This window comes from Camelus bactrianus, chromosome 15, assembly GCF_048773025.1.
Source record: "Camelus bactrianus isolate YW-2024 breed Bactrian camel chromosome 15, ASM4877302v1, whole genome shotgun sequence".
NCBI classification, from domain to species: domain Eukaryota; kingdom Metazoa; phylum Chordata; class Mammalia; order Artiodactyla; family Camelidae; genus Camelus; species Camelus bactrianus.
In genome coordinates, this window is record NC_133553.1 from 13570645 (window position 1) to 13585186 (window position 14542).

The 14542-nt window shown below is 51.1% G+C and overlaps 1 long non-coding RNA gene across 2 annotated transcripts; it reads left to right on the plus strand.

Moving 5' to 3' along the window:
* On the plus strand, positions 1-12619 carry LOC123617635 (uncharacterized). 2 transcript variants are annotated; one of them, XR_012499153.1, is made up of 4 exons: positions 1-209; positions 4396-8470; positions 8779-8908; positions 11683-12619. It is a non-coding gene; the product is annotated as an uncharacterized LOC123617635 (long non-coding RNA). The 2 variants fall into 2 exon arrangements; XR_006725784.2 differs by having other exon boundaries at positions 8299-8470.
* The last annotated feature ends 1923 nt before the right edge of the window (positions 12620-14542 follow it).

Below are 14542 nucleotides of genomic sequence, written 5' to 3' on the forward strand. Positions count from 1 at the left end.
GCTTCAGCCCCAGTCAGACCAGGTGGCCACCTGCAAGGGCAGGGGAGAAACCTCTGGCACCAGCCAGCCTCCCAGACGCCATGCGGCAGAAGCACCTTTCAGAGCAGCCCCTGAAAGTTGACAGTCTGGCTCTTGGAGATAATTCACCACCTTACAGCTTTCAAAGAGTTACTTTTCTGCTTAAACGATCTACCTTCGACTCCTTGTTTGTAAGTAGGAACAAAGAATGACTTCTTTCTTTTTAGGGAAAACAGTTAACAAGTATTTACAGAGTGGCTTCTGCACAGAACATTGCAGCATACTTTGCAGAACGTGCTGTGTAACCACCAGCATCAGATGGGGGGGGGGGTTCAAAAGGCAGGTTGCTGGATGTGCCCAGGACTGCTGCACCCAGGTGTCTGCAGGGGTCCCAGAGCTCTTTGTTCCTTGAACAAGATGCCAGGTGATTCCTGTGTCAACTATGAATGCCATGAAAGAGAGCAAGATACTGTTCTTATCAGCAGTGAATTCAGATTCAGTGAGGAAACCACGTCCACACCCACGTGTATGTATGTAGTGAACGTATGTGTACAGGTATATGGCTCTCCGTGTGTGTACAGGGTAGGGCAGGTGCAGTTTGCAATAGGGCCCTGGGTCTCCCCTGCATATATGTATATATATGCATGTACACACACACACACACACACACAGAATATAATCTGCTTTAAAGCTCCCTCAACTGATCTGATGCTGGTGCTTAGAGTACGTTTTGCAAAATATGCTTCAGTGTTCTTTGGAGAAGCTGATCTATAAATACACATTGACTGTTTCATGTAAAAACAATACTGTTTGCTCCTGGTTGTAAACAAGGGAGCAGACCCTCTGCTGCTGACCTCCCATGGCTCGCACCACGGCTGCTAACCCTTAGGGGCTGTGTCCTACATGTAGTGAGCTAGAAACACACATTCATTCAACAAACATTTGTCCCCATCGTGTGTCAAGCAGTGTTCTCAGGGCCAGAAATACAGAAGTGCATAGAGAAAAACCCTGTTCTCATGGAACTTACATTCCAGTGAGAAGGGAATGGTGATAAACAAATAATAACAAATAACAAATAATAAACCCACAGTGTGTCAGACGGTGAAACGCCGTGGAGAACAATACAGCCGGCAGGCAGAGCGGGGAGGGCGGGTGCTCAGTTTGCGGCGGGGCCTGGGCCTCCCCTCGCCTCGGGAGTGTGCACTGAGACTGTCCCACTTCCCGACACAGAAAGTCAGTCTCAGAGCCTTCATGACGCCCCCTCCACATCTCACGAAGGAGTAAGTGGCAGACCTGGAGTTTAATCCTGGGAGTCTGACGAGAAATTGGGCATTTAGAAGTACTGAGTAAGAAAGGTACAAGATACACGTGTCGAGGAAGAGGCTGGAGGTGAGGCGGTGCAGGTCTGCACTTGAATTTACAACTGTATCTTAAGCGAGCTTGGTTCTACACAAAGAAGATTGCACAGGGGGCCCACGTTCTCGCTGCCGGGGCTGGTGGGCGGGGGCGCTTTGTAGGTGCTGTTTGCACTTGTGGGGGATGGCATCCCCACTTGACCAGAGGACAACACAGACCTTTTGTGCTCGTGAAACATCTGGAGTTCCACTCAGACGGAAGAGGGAGGCCGTGAGGGGGCAGTGCACTTTCAGGCTACGTTCTGCTTAAGGGCTTGGCCCCCAGTTGGCTTCTCAGCATTTCCTCATCCCAGGACGGTCTGAAAGCAGCGTTTGGTGCAGGTCAGAAATGCGCAACAACCCTCCACTGAAGTGAGTCCAAAGCAAACAGAGAGATTGCAGCCTGGTGCTGGAGGCCCAGACTTGGAGGAGGACAGACGCACTCTGTTCTCTGCGCGTCCGGACAGGAGCTGGGGCTGAGCCCTCCCTCCTCTGTCGCCAGGTTCAGGGACGAGCCTCCGGCTGCTGCTTCACTGGTCTGGAGCCAGGGTCAAACCTGTCTGTCTCTTGACTCTCTTGAAACCACCACCGCCCACTGGAAAGGGTGTTTGGAGACATGGTCAGCTGCATGGGGAGGACAGGCTGTGTATGAACAGCTTTTATGGTGCATTTCTGTTCCCCAAATTGGAAACACATTGAGGACTCCCCCGAAGCCCCAGGCCCAACCCTACCTGGAGCAGGCCACCCACTGCTGAGGGCCCAGCCCGGGGCACCCAGTTCTCCCACGGCCTCGCCCCGACACCGGAGGCTGCTGCCACCCCCAGCGTTGCTTACCTGAGTCTGCCGAGATGTTGCTTGGTTTCAGTCTTTAGCTTTTATTCTTAAATGCGTTTGTTTAACATTTACTTGATTTTTCCCCTTGGGCTTTATGAAAAGAATATCTTTGAATTGGAAGGAGGAGAAAAAAGAAAAATGATAATTTATTTGCACATAAAGCCAAGGTCACCCGGTGCCTTCAACAGTGAACCTTGTAAGTTTCTGCACCAAGTAGCTACTGACGGTGTGGTCCACACAGGGCAGAAGGCAGGGCCTCTGCGGTTCTCCTTCCTGAGAAAGAAGAGGCTTCGCTTCCTTCAGCCACTGTCTCTGATGTGGGGAGCGGCCCTCTGGGCTGCGGCTGTGGGTCCAAACCCTCAGAGCATCCAGTTATCTGCAACCCTAGTCAGCAGTGCACACCTGTGTCCTCGTGGAGTGCCCGCAGGTGGGGCAGACAGTGACTGTGTCCCGTCAGAGGAGCTTCTGGTTGTCCGAGACTGTGAGCCTGTTAAGAGCAAGAACACATCTGTCTTGTTCCCACATTAAGGGGAATGTTTGAGACACAGCAGATACTCCATAAATATTTCTGAATGAGCGAATCAACGCCTCTACTCAGCTTAATGACCAAGAACGGACATTTTTAGGCTCTTAGTTATTTTCCAATCAAAACCACTTGCATGCGCAATACTGAAAGCTCTGCCCTAAAACTAACAGCTATTTGACATCTGAAGAGCTATAGTGGTTATCACAGAAAAATACTCAGAAAGGCCTAATTAGTCAAAATAGCAGTTAATATTCCTAGAGGAAGCGTCTCTTTGGTTAGGACCACCAGCAAGTGCGTCTCAGGCAGGTTCTGTGTGCCCCGAGTTCCACATTTAGAATATACGTCACACAGCAGCCAGTGCCTCCTGCACTGACGCTGGACAGGTGGACACCTCTCAGCCGACTCACAGCCGGGCTTTGATGTGGAGCTCAGGTGGGCTTCTGAATCATCGCTGAGCAGGTATTTATCGAGTGGGAAGGGCAGGTACCCTGTAGTGATTCTTTTACCCCCAACCCTGGTCCGTGAGTGTCATGGAAAACTTAAATCGATGTTGGCCAAGGGAACTGGGTGTTCTCAAACCACCCACCGCAGTCAGCCTGGCTGAAATGATGGGCAGAACATTTACTTTCAGTCCCTGAACAGTGAACAGTGAGCTTGTCTGGCCGAGCCAAGTCAGGCTCGTTGGAGATGGAACTCCGGGCAGCAGAGGGAGCGACCTGCACTGGCTGCCGAGTCCACACTCAGGACAGGCTTCTGGTTCCAGCTGCAGCTCATTAACTTGTGACCCTGGACTTCGGCCTCTGTGCCCTCAAATGTGCAATGAGAAGACGAAATCAGGCAGACTCTTGGGACCACTCATGCTCTGTACAGATTCGATGATCTAGTTTCATGACTCACCATTCCCCCAGTAAATTGTGTTTTTCACTTTTCAACTAAATTGCTTTCTGTTGTAAAGTCAGAGCTGTCAACCCACACAAGAGAACCGAGTTCGAGGCTTTAGTTTAATTAACACATTACTGAGATGGAATGAAAGTCAGGGCCTGTCACTGTCAGCCCCGCTGGGGGCAGGGATCTTGTAGGGGGCTCTGTGATGGGCGGAGCCCGAGAGGTGTTGCAGCTGTGAGGTTGCTGGGCCTCGTTCCTGCCTGGCGGGCGCCCGGGGTCCGCGGAACATCGGGGGGCAGCAGCCACGACCCCGGCTGCTGAGCAGGGTCTGTGACTCCAGAGGAGCCTCATCAGAGTCCCACGTGCCAGGTCACAACAGCTCCTCTGCGTGCCCCTGTCACCGCGCTCTTAGTGAGAAGAGTGACATGGAATGTTTGATGAGTCAGGGGTGACAGCAGATTGCATCAGATCGGTACCTAAGCCCTTGTTGGCTTCAGGGGAGCTTGTCTCTGTCATTTTGGCAAAAAGTTAATCCTATCTTTGAGAAAAAAAAATTTGGCTTCTTATCCTCTAAAATTCAAATTTCCTATTGCCTTGCAACATACCAGCTTTGTTTTATAAGAGGTGAACTTTCAGGATTAGTAACACGCAAATTTAAAATCTAAGTCATGGCTGTAGTAATGATGATGTAAGAAAAAATAGATTAAGAACCCTAATTTTTTATTGTTCTCACAATAGAACCACCACCAGATACCTGTAGAATGTGACGTCAGCCGAGAAAAGGAGCCCGTCTCAAGGGGCAGAAGCAAACACGCCGACCCCCCTCCACCCGCCTTCTAACAAGCAGCCAGTTACAGCCTAACCGTAGGGCACGGCCACTCACTCTGCCGCCCGGCTGTAAATCATCCCCAGTGACATGGCCTGAGCAAAGGGTCCGTGTGCCCTCCACCTTATATGTCCTTGTTTAACGCCACACAAGCATCCTGCTCCTGACACAGGACATCTGTTGGGTGGTCTGTGCACGTGGACCAGGACTAGTGGGAGTTTTCTTTCATTGGCACCAAACTGTAAGGAGAGCTCCCCTGGCCCCCCAGAGGCAAAATGCAAAAAGAAATTAGGGTTTTTCATCGAGAAGATATTCTTGGCTTCCATTCGTCCCACTTGCTCATTTTCTCTCTTCCTCTGGCACCAAATAAAGGCAAAATTCCACCATCAGCTTTGCATGGCTGTCCACTGGCCACTCTCGGCATCTGGCCAAACTACTCCTGCACCACCAGGACTCGAATTTTTCATCTCCCCCATGGTGGCTTAGCAAGTGACAGGAAAAGCACTGAGATGTAAACACGCCGCCCTGTGTTTGCAGTGAGGCTGGAGAGGGGCCAGCCCCGCCCTGCCCTGACACGGCGTCGCCGGGCTTGACCTGCAGCAATTCAGGCTCTTCGCGCTCCTGGGGCTTTTGGACATGTGCAGTCAACACAGCACGTGCGAGTCACAGAAGGGTGATTCGAGTCAGATGTCAAGTTAGATTGGACCCGGGCTGTTCTCCAAGGGCACCGAGCAATGGGCCGACTTTTAATCAAAGGCAGGCGGTCTCGGTCGTGCTCCGAGCCTCAGAGAGGGGAGCGTTTGACATTTTGAGAAGCAGAGTGTAGGTGGGAGACCCTGATTTGTGCTGTTCCCAGGGGCAGAGGAGCAGGCTCGCCCCTTGGAGCTAAGAATCAGCAGAGACTGGGCAGGAGGTGCAGGACTGGCCCCCGTCCCTGGGGTGACCTTACCACGCAGCCTTGTACCTTTGCAATTCCATGCCAGGGGCTTTTAAAAAAGTCTATTGTTTTAAATAGAAGAAAGGAAAAAGAGTTTACAGACCCCTGAGTATTAGGACTACCAGCTAATTTCCACAACCTTGGGTGGCTCTGTCTCCTTTCTGTTGGCGATTATGTAAAATAGAAGCGGAAGATGATCCCATCCGTTTACAGTTTCTCTGCTCAGACGTGACTGTCCAGCACCCTCGAGGGTCTGCACACCTGCTTCCAGGATGTGCACGCCCCCTGACTTTGCTCCGTGATGTGCGCTCCCTCCGCTGTCTCTCCAGGTGAGGTTTCACGGGGTGGGGGTGGCCTTGGCCGTGGTGCCTGCGCTTCGCCGGCCGGCCCCGTCTGCAGCTGAAGTCTGGATCCATCTGCCTATTACAGGTTCCAACTGGTAGATGCTGAGCATGTGGGGCTATTTCTGGACACACCTTTTTCAAAGTGAGTCTGGTGTGAAAACTGCTGTGTCTGAAATGTCAGAATCTGCCAGCTTCCCCCCTTTCCTTCCCGTGCGGTTCAGGCAGGACTGACAAGTGAATACAGCTCCGCTTTTAGGAAGAAGCAGATGATGGGATCCAGTCATTGTGGACAATGCCCTGTCTTGGAGAGAAGCCCTTCTGCTGAGCGGTCAGTCAGGAAATCCCCGCCTGGCAGAGCAGGGCTGAAGCCAAGGGCAGGAGGGGAGTCTGGACGGGCCCGCGAGCCTTCGTGGACACAGCCGGGCCTCGCCCTGCCAGCTCTGGGCGCACCGTGTCCCGGGGAGGCCAGCCCCAGGCACAGCTTCGAGAGCCCGAGCCCCGGGTCACCTGTGGCTAGAGCTCTCGGGAGGGAGTGTCCGGGGTGTCGAAGGCACTCCGGTAGGACGTTTTCCTATATTTCTATACAATATTCAAACAGACAAGTTAAGAGTTCCATTCAAGGAGTCCATGCAGATGCCCACACCTTCCACAAAGGAAGGTGCCTCCCCTCTGAGCGTGGGCCCGGACCGCCCTGAGCGGGAGACCACAGAGGCAGGGCCGGAGTGTCCCACCTGAGCCGCTGACAGGCATCGCGAGCAGTGTCTGTGCCCGGGGTTGGGCGTGCAGCCTTGTGAGGTGCAGGTGGGCGTCGGTCCCAGCCCGGGAGACAAGGCCAGTGTGAGGGTCCCAGGGCGTCTGCCCAGCCGCGGAGGGGCTTCTGTGTCCAGGCCAGAGGGGCGAGGAGGGACGTCCCCGTCCCCTGGGGGCAGAAGAGGGGGCGGGCTGGCAGGGTGGGGTCAGGCTGTGTGCCCTCGGGTGAGTTCAGTCCCCAGGTCTCTCGTCTGTAAGACGGCTGACACCCAAGGCAGCACATTTTGTGTGGACACAGGTCTGGCGGGTGGGTGACAGTCAGGGCTGTTTCTCCTCTTTTCCAACATGACTTGAGGGCACGCTTCCCAGGCAGGGCAGTAACTGCCATGAGAGAAACTTAAAAACACACTGAGCACCTGGGGAGGAGGGTGCAGTCAGCAGCAAAGAGCAGGCGCAGCGGGCACGGGGCCCTGGCTCAGTCCCTGGTGCCCCACTAAGAGAAAATAGATAAATAAATCTAGTCAGCCCCCAATAGTAACAAATTAAAATATATATATATTGAGCATCTAAAACACTTTCAATTTTAGGTGTTTGAATATATTTATTTTGGATCTGAAATGGTAACATTTTAGGTAAAAGCTGCCCCGTAAAGGGGACAGTGTTGTCCTCCAGCACCTGCAGGGGGAGGCCGGACAGCACTGCGGAGGGTGATGTGACTGGCGTTTGGCCACCATCTCAGAGGGCTGGCTGGGCCCACGCAGCCTGCAGGTGACCTGCCTGCTCTGGGGCTGACTGCTTTGGGAGGAGGGGAGTTTCGAATCTGAGGTTTGGTCTTGAGGCCCCACGAAGCACAGAGGAAGAAACACACGCTGCTTTGGGAAGCAGGGTGCAGCTGCGCCCTGCAGGCTGGGGGCTGCCTCGGGGCCCGTGTTGCAGGGTCATCAGCCCTGGGAAGGCAGCAGGTCTGCTGTGGGGAGCCCCCATCCCCCACCAGTCACTGCTCACGTCTACGGGCTCCTGGGGCTGTGTGCTGGCCTCTCCTGGGCCCTCACCATCCCACCGCCGGCCGCTGGGGGCCTTTTCCTTCCGCAGCTCCCAGAGCCAAGGAGATTCCCAAGTGGGGTCCCACGGATTTCGGTGAGAATTCTTGGGCTCTTTTCCACAACTGTCCTCGGTGCTTGTGGGAGGTCCTGAGGGGCAGTGTCCTTCATCGGCCACGGAGCCGCCCTGCGTCGTTTGAGGGAAGGAGAATCCAACCTCCGCCTGGACCGGGTGCCGAGCCTGTGCTTAGGCGGCCCGGGTTGGGCACAAGCCACGGCACTGTGACTAGAAGCCCGCAGAGCAGCTGGGGACCTTGAAGTCCTCCAGTCTATTCCTTTGGAACCTTTTGAGTCCTAGGGATTCGCAGAATTTTCTGGGGGAGGAGCAGAATGTGGCCTGCAGTTCAGAGCCTCTGGTGTGGCTTCATGCTGAAACAGGAGGCTGTTTCTGCAGCTTGAGTGAGGAGTGCAGTGCCAGTTTGAAAAGCCAGTTTCTTTCAAAAATTTGTGGAGATTTGCATGAAGGATAGAGTTTTTGTTTCTAGCCTCTGCATTTCCCACAGCCCCCACTTGTCTGTTGTATCAACTGTCATTCCCAAAGCCTTAAAAGGAAACGGAGGACGGAGAAGGGTTTCTGGGAAGGTGGGCATCGCGGCTAAGAGGGCAGAACGGCTTAGCTGGAGGAGCGCCTCTCAGGGAGCGCGCCTGCTCTAAGTTATGCTTTTTTCTCTCTGGTCTTTGCAGGCTAACTGTGGGTCTTCACACCCCCAAGGTGGGCAGCGTGGCCCTCAGTTCTCAGCATGGCACTAGGAGGGTGTAACTTGTTCCACCTGCCTGAGGAGGCTGTGACGGCTTCAGTGCAGGTGCGCGGGTCTCCAGACCTCCCAGGGCACACGGATAACCGGAATCCACAAAGGTAAGTGTGAAAACAGACCTCTGGCTTCTAACTCTGGCTCGTGTCCTGGAATTCCCTGGTCATGCCCAACAGCCGTCACGGGCAGAAGACGGATGGAGACATAGCTCTTCCCAGAGCCAAGCGGCCGGCAAAGATAACCTGTAGGCCCCGGCCCCGGACGGACTCCCCCATCCATCCTGTAATGCATGAGTCTAGTTTCCAGATGCCACAGGTTTCATGGTTTATAGATACAGGATGAGAAGGCAGAAATCTTATTCTCTCCACCCTTGGGTTGCCTCCTGCTGAACCTGGAACTCTCTCTATCTCAGGCCCAAGACAACAGTTTCATGGCTCAGAAGAGGAGTGGCCGGTGGCTCGTGTCTCCTGTCTTTGCCATGCCTGCCCTGATGTGGTTGCAGAAGGTCCAGCGAACTCATTGGGCCTCTCATGACTGAAAAGGCAAGCCATATCTGTTTGTTTTTGTTCAGTTTTCCAAGTTTAAGAGTTCCCATAAATAAAACGTTGTGTTTTGAGGCTGTGAGGACATGGAAACAAATAAGAGTTTAGCCAACGCAGTACCTAATAATCTAGTCCCCTGGGTGATTTCTTAGGGATCTTGAAGTTTATATTAGAAAATGATTCTGGGGCTCCACAGTGTTACTGAGTTGAAATTTTCATTTCTTTTTAATTTATATATAAAATGTTAAAATATTTATGTGCAAAGTCTTTTTCCATACCACAATCAGTAAGAGCGTGGGAACTCCTGCCAGTGTTGATGACATGTGACCACGGTCTAGTGACTGCGGTTTGGCGCCCCCCACGGGTCGTGGCACAGTCTCTGTTCATGTTCTGATTCAGCTGTTTTTTCATCAGTGGCACATACTGAGGGTTGTGTGCCCATAGACATGTACACAAACTTGTTGTATTTAAGACGTTTGTGAGTTAATGACCAACAATGCTTTTAATGGGTCCCGTTCTTTCTCTGGGACATTTTCATTCTCTGCTAGAGCAACCTCGGGATAACCGTATGTAAATATAGAGTGGACCCTTGAACCATGTGGGTTTGAGCTGTGTGGGTCCACTTACACCTGGATAGTTTTCGACAATAAATACCACAGTACCGTACAATCCGCTGTTGACCGAATCCTCAGCATTGGAGGAACCATGAATGTGGAGGGCCAACTATACGTTACTCGGATTAACCTCCTCGCTGTCCAAGAGTCTGCTGTACAGATATTCCATGTATTCTGGTTTTTAACACCATTAATATCTCACAGGGATGTTATAGCCCCCACCTACATGCTGACTCAGTAAGTCAGACAAACTTGCACTCTCACCAGACAGCAGGAGATGAAGGACCACATCCCCACATGCTCTCTGGGGCCATGCCACCCTGATACCAAAACACGAGAAAGGCATAAAATGTATATATGTTTATATACACAAGTATTCCTCATGAACGTAACCCTAAAAATATCTAACAAAATATTGGAAAATAAAGTGATACTATGACATTACCAAGTGAGATATATCCCAGGAAAGCAAGATTGATTTAATATTTGAAAAACCATCAATTTACCAACATGTTAACAAAATAAGGGGGAAAAATCATATGATAATTTCAATTAATGCAGAAAAATATTTGACAAGATTAAACACTCATTTATGATAGCAAATGCAAACAAAGAGTAAAGAGAAATTTCCTCAAACTGATAAAAGGCACCTGTGAAAAAACTGCAGATCAGTGAATGGTGGGACAGTGAAGGTTTTTCCCCTAAAACCAGAAACAAGATGGGGTGCTCTTTCCGATCCCCATTTAACTCTGTTCCCGTGCGCAGCACTTGGCCAGTGCATTCAAGCAAGAAAAAGAGAGAAATATGCATACAGATTGGAAAAGAAAAAATAAAACTTTAAAATTTACATATGTTACAATCATTCATCCAGAAAGCTCTAAGAAATTTACAGATAACTACTAGGAAGAAAAGTGAACTTATCAAGGCCATAAGACAGAAAATAAATATAAAAATTAATTGTATACTAGCATTGATCAAGCAGAAAATAAAATAAAACTTTATTCACAGTAGAATCAAGAAGGAATATAAAATACGTGGAGTTATACTTCATAAAAATGAGCAAGAATTGTGCAGTGAAATTAAAGCAGACCTAAGTAAATGGAGAGAAGCTCTGCTTTCATAATGCAGAGATTCTAATTTGTTAAGAATTCAAATACCCACAGATGAATCCAACATCACTTCAATCAAAATACCAACAGGCTGCTTCTCTAAAAACTTGTAAGTTAATTCTAAAATTTAGATGATTTAGATGGAAATGTTAAGGACCTGGCATAGCCCAGGTCCTTCTCATGAAGAAGCCCTGTCACTCCTTATCCAAGGCGTACCCTGCAGGCGCGTTAACGAGACAGCCTGGGACTGGCCCCCATCAGCAGTCCCACCGGTGCGAGGAGCAGACCGCTCAGAAGCAGGCGCCTACGTAGGTGGTCAGTCTGTTGTTGACAAAAATTCTAGAGAAATTACGTGGAGAAAGGTGTTTTTTTTAAATGGCGCTGGAACAACATAGAATAAACGTGGGAAAAACAGCCTCTGTCCCTGCCTCTCACTATACATAAAACACATTATCGTTCATACACCAAATACAAGCAAAAAATATACAGCTTCTAGAAGGAAATGCTGGAGGGCACACTGGCAACCTTAGAATGGGCAAAGATTTCTTAAAGAGGACAAAGGAGACAAAAATATAAAGAACAAATTGGAAAATCAAACTGCATCAAAATTTAAGAATAGCTTTGGGGAGGGTGTAGCGCAGTGGAAGAGCAAGTGCGTAGCGAGCACGAGGTCCTGGGTTCCATCCCCAGCACCTCCATTAAAAATAAGTAAATAAATTAAAAAAACCCAATTAGCTCCCCCTACATAAAAAATAATTAAAGATAGCTTTAAAACATATCACTAAGAATTTACAAAGGCAAATCTTAGACTGCTGGAAAACACTCAGAGCACGTACATCTGACAATGGACCTTTAACCAGTGTGCAAACAATCCAACCACCAATAGAGGGTAGGTAACAAATGAGAGCGACTCAACGACGTACACAGAAAAGACCCACGAACAGCTAATACAAACAGGAAGAGGTGGTCAGAAATGAGATTTCAGGGAGTGTGAATTAACGTCACAGTGTGATGCCATTTTGCTGAAATTAAAATCCCACTGGATGTGTAGGTGGTTGGAGAGCAGCTTAAACTCACCTGTGCTGATGGTGGGCGGCTGGACCACCTGGAGAAGTTCCCGACAAGGTGAAAATGCACCTGCCGCTTAACCCGGGGATGCCACCCTGCTGTTCACCCGAGATGGACAAGAAAATCTTCTCCCTCAGTGAAGACTGAGCTGGAACTGTGGCTGCCCAAGGGGCTGGTGTCCACTGCCGACCGGAACAGACGAGCCTCCCCAGGTGACGGAAGCCGCCTGCATCCTGGCCGGGGCTGGACGGCTGCCCCAGACTCCAGGCCCTACCCCTGGACGCGGGGATGGTGTCTTACATGGAAGAGGGACTTGGCACTGTGATTAAGTGTGGCAATGGGCCTGGATTCTCCGGGGGCCTCACATATAATCACAGGGACCCAGTGAAGAGGCCCAGGAGGTGTGGGGCAGAAGGGAAGGGCCGAGTCCAGGGACACAGGGACAGGGTGATGGAGTATGGGCGAAACAGCGAGGGCAAAGAGGGAACGGGCTCCACCCTGGCACCTACAGAGGGAGCTGCCCTCCCGGGCCCTGAGCTCTGTGTAGTGAAGCCCACCTGGACTTTGCCCAGACTGTGGGAGAGTAAGTGTGGGCTGATTCAAGCCCCCGTGAGTGTGCTCTGTTCTGCTGTCCCAGGAAACTGATACAACTGGCAGCTGGTTTTATGACTATACGTATTCCTTAAAAGCAAAACGTACCCTTAACAAAACTATGGTGACAATAAAAAGGCCAGGGTCTGGGAGCAGGGAGGGAAAAGAGTGGGGCACAGGGGTGCTCAGGGCAGTGAAATGCTCTAGACGTCACCACGGTGGCCATGTCATTGTACATCTGTCCAAACCCACTGGGACACCACCAAGTCTGTGCCACTTGGACTCTGGGTGGTGGTGGTGATGCTTCGGTGCAGGTTCATCTTGGTAACAAACATCCCCTTGGGGTGGAGGGGGCTGTGTGGTGGGGGAGGGGGGGTGTGAGAAATCACTATACTTCCCTCCTAATTTTGTTGTAAACCTAAAAGAAAGTCTTTAAAAAAGTACCCTTAAGATCTGTAAATTTGACTGCATGAAAATTTTACCTTAATTAAAAAAAAAAACCCTCAAAAACAACAAATAAAGAAAAAGAAATAAAAACATCTGTCCTATGCTTAGACATAAAAATATACACATCCACAAGATGGGAGTCCGTAATATCTGATGTGCTCTTCTGGGGAAAATCAAATACGATGTTTTTTCCACGGTTCTTATTTTTTAAAGTGAAAAAGTCCTCAGCTGGGCCTGTCAGACCTCAGTTCCTCTAAATCACAGCAACAGAGTCAGACCAACTCTGCCTCACGTTGGTGTTCATGCTTCCAGCTGCCTCCTCACACTGGTTTCCATCGACATCCCCTCCACTAGCCGACTCCCTCCCCCAAGGAACCAGTGCTGCCACTGCCCCTCCTGTCCCTCCTCCCAATCACAGCACATCCCTGAAAAGAGGCCTTGGAAGATCAAAGCATTGTTGGGGGTGACTGGAGACCTGGGGAGAGTGATTTCCTTCAGAGCGAGGGACGCAGGGCGAGATTGAACAGGTAGCTCCGGACCGAGAAACAGGCAGGGGAACGTGGATGCCCCAGGATGACATCTTAAAGGGTGTCTGCGAGAGGGGGCGCCTCTTCATCCTCGTCAGTCGGAGGGCTTCCAGCAGCTGACCCACAGGGTGCAGGGCCTGCCTGCTGGTGCCCTGGCCGGTTTCAGGGCGAGAGGTGGAGGGAGGGTGAGCAGTCACCTGTGAGGCTCTGGGTGCATTACACCCACCGCAGGTGGACGTAAAGGTGGGGCTGTGCCTGAGGCAGCATGGAGACAGGCCCTCGAGGGGGTGCAGAAGCCACATGCCTGGGCCCGGAGCAGCACCGAGGCCTGGCCTGGCAGAGGTGGGGTGGCCGGGCCCGGACCTGCCAGACTCAGGTGTGCCCTTCCGTCAGCCCCCAGGTTCTCTTTCATTCACATTTTACAGTGAATGTCCTTTTCTGCATTTCCACATTTAATAAAGAAAGAAAAGGTTTAAAATAATCTCTGAACAGTGAAAACCAGAAAGGACTATAAAAGGTTAAAAATAACTTTGAACATGTTTAAAAATGTAATTGCTTTGGATACACAGTCTGCAGCTCTCAGCTGGCTCTGCTGAACGCCAGCCCTTGTGCATTTCAGGCTGACGCGCCTCGTCCACCCCAACTCCCAACCAAGGCGCGCACCCGCGCCACCGACCCTCAGCTGAATAACTCCCAGGGAGCACGTGGTCCTGAAGCCTGAGCCACGCTTACAGACGACTCTGAAGGACGTTCCACCTGGTTGTCATGTCTTTGTGTGCACACTGAGTTTTATATCAAATTAGGCAATTTCTTATTTTTTTCCTTTGTTGCAGAAGGGGCATCTGAACCTTCCCTCGGCAGTGGCCCCTGCAGGTGCAGGGTGAGTCGCTGGGGAGGCTGCCTGGCAGGTCCTGAGGGACGTGGGGAAGCAGCTGGTCCACTTCCCTTTCCTGGAGGTGCCAACTGCACTGGAGATAGTCAGCACCCTCCTCCCCCCGGCTGCCTTCTTTCTCCCACTACCCCTATTCTCTCTGTAGAGGCTGAATGTGCACTTTTCCTTCTTAGCAAGAGAAGCTACGGCCACCTCACACAGCACAGGACAGCGGAGCCTTGGACTCCCTGGTGGGGCTTTAACTGAGGATGGAAACTGTCTCACTCTCGAGGTGGAAACTGGGCAGGTGCAAGTTGGCCGAGCCAGTCCTAGAGATCCCCCGAGAGGAGAGTTCAAGATTCTTCTGTCCCCATGCCGTGTTGGGGACAAAGCTGCTCTTGCTGAAG